Raw genomic sequence first — 12414 nt, 5'->3', positions numbered from 1 at the left:
AGAATAACCAGTAACACTAAGCAAATGGTATTCAATTAAGATGCGAAGTCCCGTACTACAAGGTTTTTCATTTATGTTTTTTCCTCTTTTTAAGTCCCTCGACTAATAATCTTTTGCCATATGATATACATAGGATAGTGCTATAGAAGGGGGATATTAGAAGCAGTTTCATCTTGTTATTTCCTTAGGAAATATAGCTTGACTTGTAACACCTAGCAGAACTAAGAAAGTCTTCAACTAGAAACAGATAGTCTCTGTTACAACATGAAACATGCTCAAATTTCATAGCACTAAACCACCTCACTGAGAGGGGTATTTAAAAAAAAAAAAAACAAAGCCAACAACAAAATCCCCAAAAAACAACCAATCAGCCAACAAACCGCTCCCCCCCCACCCCCCACAACCAACAGCTTCCCCAGAAAAAGTAACATAACTAGAATTCACTAGACAGCAGCAACAAGAAGAGAGAGAAACTCGCTTGCAGTAGGAATTCACTCCTTTCATCCAGAAAAAGGTTTCTACGATTGCAGATCACAATCAACACTTTTTACTCCATCACTCCCTTCAGACATTTTAGCCCGAGGTAGATATGGGGCAATCAAGATAGCTGCTCAAACAAGATAATTAACTGAGATTGCTGACACATGGAATCATTCTGCCAAAAAATACCCACCTCAGGTGACTGCTATCTTAAGTTTTTGACTACCCAGGTGGATTTGATCTCTGTGATGGAACAAAACTTGCCCCCAAGCAAGCTGCAGAAAGAACTCTAAGTTTGGCTACAGAGGTGCTTGTAAGCAGTTGTTTTAAATGGAGGATTTTCAGAAAATATAAGTACTGCAAAGAGGGCATAAGGAGTGAAGTCAAAGGTATAAAAAGAAATTTTTTTTTTTTTTTGTGTGGCATGGTGAGTGTTCAGTAACTGGATTTTTCAATTGTTTTCTCAAATACAACTTCAGTGATTAGTTTACAGAACTAAAAATAGTAGCCTTCTAAATGTGAGCCGAGTGAGTGTAAGGTTCTTTATGTGATGCTGAGAGTATAAGCAGTAAAGGAAGATGTGATTTGATCTTATTATTTAAAAGTAGTAGTACTAATGATGGAAAGAAATTCTACAATATTTGTATGTGTAACCTCTGTCTTCTGGAAAACTAAACATGCTAAACCTTGGGAGTATAAATTTGGGTACTACAAATAATTTAAGTCATACTTAACCAGTAGCGGTTAATCCTATTTTTTTTTTTCAGTGTAGGATTGGACTAGACAGGGAATGAATGCTGATAACAAGCTCAGCGATAGGAGTAGAACCATATTCTCTTAATGTTCAGATCTCTTGTCACATAATACAGAGAAGGCAGTTCTGGTAAAAACTTGGTAAGAAGTAGGCTTAATTATACCAGCAAATTACTCTGGGGTTTATTTTGCTTTCAGAAAGCTTATGTGAGGAGCTAAAATTAATCTTCCAAAGTTGAGCATCTAAGGTTAGACTCCCTAAAGTTTTGGTGGTATGCTAGTGCTTTGTTCTCAGTAAACAGCTATACAAATGTTGATATAAGTAAACTATCAAGTTGCTTAGGTTGCTTAAGTGACCTTTTCAACCTAGTCAAGTATAAGTTTTGGTAAACTTGCATTTTCCTTTATGTAGAGTATTTTTTTAAAGGAAGGAAGGAAGTTACAATTGCTTGATTATATCTTTTTGAATGTCCTTTGCACAGATGCTATCTTAGTGTTTCTGTTTGTTTAATTGTTCAGATTACAGTTCCATTGTCTTGTTTCTTGAGACAGAAAGTGGCAAGTAAGGGAATGGAGAAAATGGAAAGCAGAGATAGACAATTGCAGCTGCTGTTTCTTATACTTTCCTTTTTGGTTTTGAACCCATCACAGAAGCAGTAAATGACTCACTTCAAAATTCCTTTTCTCTGTCAGCTCTGGGGTATTCAGAGAGCTTTTACTTTCTTCTAACGAATCTGTGGTATTTAAGATTTTTACCAGGATTGGGTTGTGCAAATATCATTTTTAGATTGGACACAGCAATGGTTAGGGTGTGTCCAAAGAGAGAAGCAGAAAAGTAGAAATGCATAGGAAAACTTAGTGAACATAGACAACCCTAAGAAAGATAATGGGAAATTGATCCATATTTTGTGGTTTATTCACTAGTGTAAAAGCAGAAATGGAGATATTATTTCTTTTTGGCTTTCAAGACCCTGGGTTTGGAAGTGAAAGGATGAAATGTGGTGAGTAGGTTGAGGTGGCAATTCCACCTGCAGCACTGTAATATGCAGATGATTGCCTTGGTTACATCATCTTCCTTTCTTCCAGTCACTTGTGACAAAACAAGATTTCTTCTAATGCTAACTTTATTTTGATAGAGAAAGGAGTTAACATTTTTCTTCTGAAAACATAGCCTTTGAACGCTCTAACAGTTGGAGGACAACTTACATTTCACTTGGTGGTCTGTATCAGTTCACTTGATGTGATCTAGTTCTGTGTGCAGTGTCTTTCTAAAATTTGCTGGAGTTTTTAAGGTTATCTGGTGCTGCTCTCTATTGATTTTTCTAATGAGATAAGAACAAAAATATGAAAATTCAAACTGCACATTTCCTAGCTTATCCCAATTCACTCTTTGTCATTTTTTACAGCTTAAGCATGTTAAATGTTCTCTATTCACATGCCAGTGAGATTCTGTGTGGCTACAGGAAGGAATGTTTATTCATCAGTATACTTAATTTTTATATTAACATGTCAGAGACATAAACATGAACTCTTATTGTGTCTTATATGTAATATAAACAAGGACCTAATCAAATAACAATCCGAAGATGTCCAGGAGTTTTCCTATTATTTTCAAATGATTTCTTCCAAGTTTTTTTTTCCTAATTATCATTAGCAGCTGTGGCCTCTCTCATGTAGTATGGAGCTCTGAAATCAGCTGGAATGTTTTCCATTTGTTAGTGTAATCAACACATCTGATATTTCCTTCAGGTAGTTTCTGTTTGGAAGACTGGGAGAGACTAGGCAAGGAATGCTGACAAGTTGAAGGGAGGTCCCTATATATCATGTCCCGAATTTGTGCTTGTCTCTCTTGTTAGTGTACAACAGCAGATAGGAGATTGTAGGAAAACTTGAGTACCGAAGAGGGGTCTGACATAGCTGTATTTGTTTCTTTCTGCAGACATGGAAAAAGGGAGAACAATAATGTGGGCTAGTGACATGATGGATTGGAAGGAAATGATTGTAGTACTTTTTGTTTCTCATACAGTTTTCGAGTCAGTAGGTTGTTTTTCTTCCCTTGCCCCCCCGCTTTTCTTTCTTCCATGGCACTTGGATGATGTGTGAGACAGATGCTCAGCCTCAAGCCACCGTCCTCCTGTGGCTTTCATGCCTCCAATTTGATTGAATATGAGCACAGCAATGCTTTTTCTCCTTGAGACAGTCTGACAAATGCTCTGTGTGAATGGTGCACTTTGTTGCTCTAGTAAACTGAGTCGTCTTTTTATGCAGATGTCAGAAGAAGCGATGACTTCCTCACAGTGCACCAGCATTGTACCATATCTCATTTCTCTAGGGAACTAGATGCTACAGATGCCATCTGATATTTCTTTTGGCTGATTCAGAAATGTTTGCAGTCAAGCTAAGGCCAAATGCTTCCTTGTTGTGGAAAACCTGTAGATAACTGCTGTTGTTCAAAGGACTTTATAGCATTCACTTTGTGGAGTTCTCAGGAAATGCTCCCACCTGAGGGGAGGCATTTTCAGCCACACAGCTGTGTAGCAGGACAAGCAGGAATGCAAGAGCTCAAGGTTTTAAATGAGGCAGAACTGAGGAATTTACAGGCAATCAAGCAAGAGCTCTTGGATCCTCTGAGTAATCAACTCTTGCATTTGCTGACCACCTCTCTCATAGTCATTGTGCGGGTTCATTTCTGGGGGTTCCATGCTAGGGCCTCATATTATAGCTTCTGTGGGTGAGAGAAAACATGTAGAAGTTATCAACACACTCATAGTCTAAAGAAATTTTTTTTTCCCTAGGAAGGGAGAGCTGTGCTATCAAGTTTGATGTGCCCAAGCAGGGTTTATAAGAGATCCACATACTACTGTGATTCAGTGTAGCTGCAGAAACGTGTTCTTCATCAGTGTGTTCGATTGTTATTTCAGGATCTCAGGAATATATACCTGTGTGCTGTGAGTGTTTTTTTTTTTTTTTTTTTTTTTTTAATTTTAATTTTCTTTTACTTTCCCTCTAACTGGCTTTGCAGACATCTCTGCCTCTTCATTTCTGATAAGGAAGAGAAAAGGGGATGTTTTAATCTCCAGCCAGCACAAGATCCAGTGGTGGAAGACTGGCCATGCTGTGTTAAGGCCAGGGCCCTGATTTTCAAAATGTTAATACTCCCTTGCTGCAGCCTTCCTGGCCTGAACTTTGCTTGGTGGGTGAGACGTAACAGTTCATTTGCCTTCAGCTTCCAAGGCTGAGGTTGAAGCTGTACTGGGAATTGTTTTTCATTACTTATTGGGGGGGATGGGGAAAGTTGGTTATGTTTTTGGTGTTGGTGGTGGGTTTTGGTTTGGTGTATTTTTTATTTTTTTTTTCCCCACAAAATGAAAGGAAAGCTTCTTTTATTCAGAGTGCTATTTTCAAGGAATGGGAAACAATTTAGTGTGTTATTGTTAAGGTACAAGCATATTGCTAAGAAATACATTGTTGAGAACAAAAGTCTAGCAAGCCACACAAGTGAGATGACAACTTAAGTATAGCAAAATAAAGAGTGTTGAGAGGACTTTGACAGTTTTCATTAACAGTGTTGTCTGAGGCAAATGCCTGCTTTGCCAGTTTTGGCAGCAAGTCAAGACAGCAGTATAAGGAGTGTAATTACCTTGGGCACTGAGACAAGTAATTTTATAGTAGGATTTTCATGCAAAATATATTAAAGATTTGACATAAAATAGAGAATATCAGTATACACCCTATTTTAGATGTCATGTTCTTGACTTAAAACTATTAAAAATAACTTAGAGGATCACATGTGGGAACTTCTTAAACTAAGCAGTTGTACTGTCCGAAGTCTGTTAGACAATAAATTTTTGTTTGTTTCAGCTCTTATTTAAAAGTGGTGTGGGTGTGTGTGTGTTTGTTTGTTTTCTGTGAAAGTATCTTATGCACTTGCTGTCTCTTTCTGACTTTCAGCAATCATATGGCAGAAAGCTAAAATTACCAGAGAGTTCCACTGATTGGAAGGGTATTGGGTTTGCATGGCAAGATTTTGGTAGCAGAAGGGCTACAGGGATGGCTTCTGTGAGAAGCTACTGGAAGCTTCCCCTGTGTCTGATAGAGCCAATGCCATCTGGCTCCAATACAGACCCACCAATGGCTAAAGACAACCCCATCAGTGATGGCAGCAGCACTTCTAGGATAACATAGTTATGAAGGGTGGGGGGAACCACATAAAACCTGCACAAATGCAGCCAGGAGAGAGAAGTGAGAGCAACAACTCTAGAGGTGCCAAGAAGGTCAGTGAAGAAGCAGGGGCAGGAGGTGCTCCAGGTGCCAGAGCAGAGATTCCCCTGTGGTGCAGACCACAGGGAGGGAGGCTGTGCAACTGCAGCACATAGAGGTCCATGGATCCACTTGCAGCCCAAGGAGCACCCCACACCAGTGCAGGTGGATGCCCAAAGGAGGCTGTGACCGCATGGAGAGCGCACACTGGAGCAGGCTCCTGGCAGGACTTGTGACCATATGGGGGACCCACACTGGAGCAGTCCCTTCCTGAAGGACTGCATCCTGTGGAAGGGAACAACACTGGAGTGGCTTCTGAAGAACTGCATCCCATGGGAAGGACCCACATTGGAGAAGTTCATGGGAGACCGTCTCCTGTGGGAGTGACCCCACACTGGAGCAGGGGATGAGTCTGAGGAGGAAGGAGCAGCAGAGACAAGATGTGGTGAACCAACCACAACCCTTGTTTCACTACTCCCCCCCTGGCCGTGCCACTTGGAGAGGTGGAAGGAGGTAGAGAAATTGTGTGTGAAGTTGAGCCTGGGAAGAAGGGAGTGGTGGGGGAAAAAATATTTTTAAGACTTTGGGTTTTTTCATTATCCTACTCTGATTTGATAAGTAATAGATTAATTTCCCCAAGTTGAGTCTGTTTTGCCTGCAATGGTAATTGTTAAGTGATTTCCCTGTCTTTATCTAAAACCATGAGCCTTTCCTTATTTTCTCTCCCCTGCCCAGCTGAGGAGAGGGAGTGATAGAGCAGCTTCGGTGAGCACCTGACATCCAGCCAGCATTGACCCACCATAGTGGCCTTCAGAGGTTCCTATCATTTTCTTCAGTCATTATCCTGAACTTGAAGGCAGATAAAGCGGCTTAATTACTTGACTGACGACACCTACTAGTATATTCATGCTATAAATTATTATAAATTGGATAGTTCCATGGCATAATTCCCCCTTCTCTCAAATATAATTCTTTTGCAGTAGAACTTCAAAACTGTGGGATTGTATGATCAGTCACTGTGTGCATGCTGGAATGTCACTGTGGTGATTCAGTGATGATTGTTTCTCTGAACTAGGAGTGTGGAAAAATGCATTTCATATAGCTATTTTGGAAAGGAATGCATTAACTGCATGCAACTGATTTGATTGCTAAACTCTGTTAGGATGCTACTGATTTTTAGTGGAAACTGGGTGGGTTTTTTTCCCCTAATGTGCTGGTTGCAGCCCCTGGTTAAGTAATGTGCATATGCCTTGCTACGCATAAAAAATTTTCCATTGGGAATGAGAGCTTTAATACAGGCACACTTGACTTGGCTGAGACCCAACAGGCTTGATAAACTTGGACATATTTTTGAGCACTCTCTGTGTGGCCATTTAGTTTACAGTACAAGTGTTTGACTTCTGAATTTTCTTTCTACTTTTCACTTGCTTGAATCCTGGGTTTAAATGAATGTGGGTGTGGTATTAAAACACAAATCTGTTGGGTAGACACTTGCAAGTTCTGTCTTCTACTGGAAATATGTGAATGTGAAGTACTGAGTGTTAAACTTGACATACTCCCCCTCCTTTTTCTTTTTTTTTTTTTTTTTCCCTGTTGTTAATGTCATACATATGTATGCCTGAACTTTTTGTCCACTTTCTTGCAGCAGGAATAGCATGTGCATAATTCTGCCACCAACCCAGCCCTAAGATCTCAATAGGACTATTGCCTCTTGCCCTTCAAAACAAAGGATTGGACCATGAATTTTGGATCTTTACAGGGAAATGCAATACAATTAATCTAAAGTGAAGGAAAAAGATAAAAAGATTAGCCACTTAAACTTTTTTGTTGTTGTTGTTGTCCACAATTGGCATTGACAGAACAAGATTAGCTCAAGCTGGATTCTGTATTGCAGTGAGCTTCCTGATAACTTTAAAATTTCAACTAGCTTTCACTCTAAATATTAGCAGACAGGATGTCTTCTGTGAAATGTAACTGTGGCCTAGGGTAAGCTTTCTACGTCAGGTGAAGTACAAACAAGGTTATAAACTCCTTGCAACTGAATGTAACTGCTTACTGTTTTTTTTTGTGCCATGACATAACAAAGAAACTGGCTAAAAATGTCTGGGTGACTTGTGCTGCATTTTCCAGCCTAGCTTTGGTAATTCATAGAAAGCTGGAAATGTTTTTCATACGCTTCCTGATGTTTGAGATGTTTGTGAATGAAAACCACCCTAGTAGCTGGTTTCTGACTGACCTTCAGGGACTTTGGTCAGCAGATACTCATTAAGATAAATAAAAAGGTCTTTCAGGACAACATTTTCTTTGTAGTCCCTTGGAACCTGAGGATTCTGCTTCAGTCTAATAACCCTGCAACACCAACCGTGTTTTGTAAGCCAAAGGCTTTGCTATGGTGCTGCTGTGCTGTTGTGTTTTGAAGCTGGTGTAGGTCTCCTGAGAATGAAAGGAGAGTGTGTCCATGCTGCATTGTCCAGCTGTACTATCCAATGTAAAAGTGTAGGGACTGTATGGGACCCCACTAATGGGATGACCATAGTGACGTTTTTGGAGATCTTTCCAGGTTTCTCGTCTTCTTTGTAGCCCTCATCCAATTTAAAAAATGTCTTTGAAATGCCAGTGTCTACATCAGAGAATACATGTATTATTCTCACCCTGTTTGTGTGATAGTGTTAAATCATCCTTTTCAGATGAAGATATACAAATTACGTTAAGTAGCAGTTAAGCTCCTCAGAAGAGCATTTAGTTACAATGCTAGCATGAGCTTGTCTTTGCAGCCTTCTGTATTTACAGATGTCACTGTAAATTTGCCTATTCAGTTAGAGTACCCATTGTAATTGCAGGATTTTCAAAAGACAAACACAAACAAAATCAACAGAAATTTTGCATTTATGTATTTATGGCTTAATGCTTTTTAAGCAGCTATTTTTTTTGTTAATGACTTGTTTCCTACATTTTGTGCCGAAGTATTCTTTTATAGTTTTCCTGCTGTGGAGACTTTCATATTGGTAGTCTTATTGTTTTCTTTTTAATTTTTAAGGCTGCAGACTTTTTTTTTCCTTTCTTTCTTTATTTCTGTGGAAATGTATGTTCTGGCATAACTCATTAAGAGCTTTCTTTAGTGCTGTTGTTTGATTCCCTGCTGTGAGGAATTGTTTTAATAAATTATTTTTCTGAAGATGATGGTGCTGCTTTTTTTTTTTTCCTGCTGGAAACTACAAACCTGGTAGAGGTGCTTAATATTTAATGTATTTGACAACCCCAGGCAATGATGGGAGACCTGTGCTCTTGTGGTAGAGATCTAATGATGGCTCACAAAACCTCTTCAAGGGTTATGATCAGGCTTTGGTTGACAATAAAACAATGCAGAGAGGCCTGAATAAGCCATGAGTTAAACTTGTCTTGCAGAATAATGTGAAATAATCCAAAGTGAAGAGACGTGCAAGTGTTTTTTGGGGACTGTGCTTAGTTTAGAGTGATCCTACAAGAAAGGATGTCCTTTTGGGTATACCCAGTTAGGTCTGGGATCAGGCTTCAGGCTCTGCTAGGAACTTCAACCCCAGATACCTCTTTGGCTTTAGCAGAATGATTGTCTGGGATTCACTGGCTTTCTAAGGAGAGCATTACAGTGAGTTTCTGAAAATTACTCTGAGTTTCTCAATAATAACAGGTCTTCTCTTACTAATGTGTCATGTTTTCCTATCTGTAGCTACCTGCTGTTGGTCACATTAGGCAGTTTCTGGTCTGTTGGAAGAGATGTCTCTTATATCCACTGGCTCATTGTAGAAGCTGTTGCCAACTCAAAATCAAGCCACAGGGCTGTTTGAAGCTGCCACTCTTTTTTATTTATTTTTTGAATGACTTGGGCTTTTAAAATATGTGTTTAAAAACAAACAAGAAGTCTTGATAATCTGTCCTTGTTCACTTCCTGTTAAGTTTTTCTCCACAGGCTTGCATTGACTTGCTGCCTCTGATTACAAGTCTTTCTGAGCTTGTTTCTAGAACAATAAATTCTAGTTTCACTGTATCATTGATATACCACAAAGCACTTGGTCACTTTTCTTCAATATATTCATGCCTGGAAGGCACCTAATATTGATTATGAGAAAGGAGTTATTCACCTGATACATGGAACTAGCACTTCTATCAGGCAGATCCATACTGTCTGCTTTACAATATGCTTGATTTATTAACGTACAGCAGGCAAAATGACCAAGCCTTTAGCAGAGTAGAGGAATGAACCAGTCTTCCAAATTCTAGTGGCTGAAGCAAAGCATTCTTTTCAGTTTTAGTACAGATGCTAGCTCTAGAGCTATTAGTTCATCTCACTTTAGAAATCTAACTGGTGCTGTCATACTTGCTCAAATTCCAGAAAGCTGGTATTACATTTGCGGCTTGCTACACTATACCAGAGAATCAGCTTAGCCTATGGTACATTGTATTTCCTTTCCCCCACTTGGTTTAAGTAGAGCAAGACTGCTTGCTTTCTTTTTGAAGCCTGTTGTTTCAATTGTTCTATGTCTTCAACTTTTTAACATATCTGTTTTATGGTAGAAATGGGTCCTTCTGAAACTCTTCTTTAAAAGCAAAGCAAAACAACAAACCCATGCTGCATACAGGGACAACACCAAAGCTGAAATCCCAGCCGCTTTGTGTGATGCCTGGAGTTAGTCTTTTACAGCATCTTGTTCAAATGATTGTTTTTATTTTGAGGAGGTGGCTTGGCTGAATACCCAGTATCGTTGGAGCCATGTATCATTGTACCTGACCAAAATTTTACCCCTGTCCCTGGTAATAAAAGATGTGGTGGAGTCTGTGTGTTTGTCTTTTCCTCCCTCCTTCTTCTCTTTATTGGCTGCATTTCCTCAGTCTTGCTAATATTACAGTCTTGCTGTGTAACATAAACAGGATTGTTCCAGAACCTGGCCTTTTGAAACAACATTTTATGAATTTCAGCTTTATCTCCCTGTCCTATTTAGATACCATAATCCAAATACTGTATCAAAGGAATAAGACACAGAAAAGTGACCAAAAAAGAAGTCATTTTTTTATAGATGCATGACAGCTTGGGGACTATTTTATCATGCTTTCCTCCCAATGCACCTTTTTTGTTATAAGTATTAAATGACCGGGCATATTTGAATATTCACCCAATATTCCAAACAATAAATATTAAGGCAAAGGGATTTTTTCTTACTCTTAAGTGGTAAATAAGTATTTGCAGACAGTTCCCTTTATTTGTGATATGCTCTGCGTGTAAGGATAGCCCTACCGAATTAACCTGTCTTTAGGCAGTTCACGTGTGGTATGAAGCTGTGTTTGGACTGTGCTTTGATTCCGTTGTATACTCTAGCACAATCCGGAACAGACAGATTGTGTATAAGTGGAGCTACTTGTATACTTAGTTATGGTACCTTAGTGTATTTTGCATACAAAGACCTCAACTCTGTGGGAATGGCACCCACCTTCATATTTTAAGTTAGAGGGAACTATCATGCTAACAGAAGTGTATAGTTAGCTTTCCCCTTTTTCAGTTGTGTCCTAGACTGTGAATTCCATATTGTGATTCATTGCAAACATATATAGTTATTTTGTTAATATAGCTGGTTTTAAAATATTATAAAAGGAAATGGCCTGTGAAAAGTACAAAACTTGATTTTTCTCCAAAACGTCAGTGTGCCAGGTAATTTTTCATGACCAAATACAGTAAGAACAGAGAGCCTGAAATATTTTAATCTGTGAGTGGGATTCATTTGTTATGTAAATTAAGTGGGGAAAATTGTGCAGATGTGTGAATAAGAAGTTTCATATTCTAAGTCAAACTTCTAATGTCTTTTCACCAGTTCATCTTTTATTGAAAAATTCATTAATTTTCTGTTAACCTTAATAACAGATATGTAGAACTTCATAATGTAACTGACCAAAGGTTTCTCACTTAAAAATTGTATGTATAGTTTCATACATACATAAATATGTATGTGTATACGCATATAAATATAGAATAATTTTTTGCCTGTTTTTTGGGTTGTTAATTTTTTAAGTATTCAAAGCTGTGTAAGGCTGTAGCTTTTCACCTCACTCATATTTTGAACCTTTCCTCTTGTAATTTGTTTTTCAAAATCTTTTATGGACTTCCCTGAAAGACGGAGACAGAAGACTAATGTGGACACACACTGTGGCTAGTAAGGCAGATGCACTAGGTAAGAATAGTTAGATGATTAAAATCTGTTTTTCCTTGAATGCAGGCCTTAATGAGTACATGAGGTAGAGGACATCACCCTTTGCTTTGTTAAGAACTATTTTGAAGTCGGGAGGAGGCTTTGTTAGGTACTACTTTGAAGTCCAGAGGAGCTTGTGAATTCAGGTAGTCTTACAGAAAATAACTCATGGTTCTGGACTGAAAAAGCCAAAGCGGTCTGAATTTTGAACTTTCAAATGTGCAGTGATTTGCTTTCTTCCATAACTTCCTTGCTTAGCATCTGTCTTGTTCTTTTGCTGTCTGAATAAGTCTACTTACAGTGGAAAGAGTTTCAGCCCCACAGGTTTTAATATCAGTACAATTTAGATTTTCTTCTTCAGCCAAGGACTTAGGGTAGCAGCCTCATGAAGAAGGCTAGAATAAAATGGGTATGTACACCATAGGCATAGGTGAAATAATTACTCCTTGAAGTGACTTGCAGTTGTTCAGTAGCAACACAGTGTTTAAGAAACAGTTCCAGGCTTTATCTGACCCAGCAGGAGACAACACTTTCAACCACCTTTCATAAGGAGGACACTTCTTGATTATTGCATCCTGGTAGCAACCGGTACATGTTCAGCTATGTGAGTTCATCCTGTGCTTTGTATAGAGTATATTTATGACACCTTTTATTAACTAAAAGCAGATTCTGATCAAAAAATCAATTGCTCTCTTCTTGAACAACA

This window comes from Columba livia, chromosome 1 (genome assembly GCF_036013475.1).
Source record: "Columba livia isolate bColLiv1 breed racing homer chromosome 1, bColLiv1.pat.W.v2, whole genome shotgun sequence".
NCBI lineage: Eukaryota > Metazoa > Chordata > Aves > Columbiformes > Columbidae > Columba > Columba livia.
Note: the sequence above shows the minus strand (reverse complement) of the source record.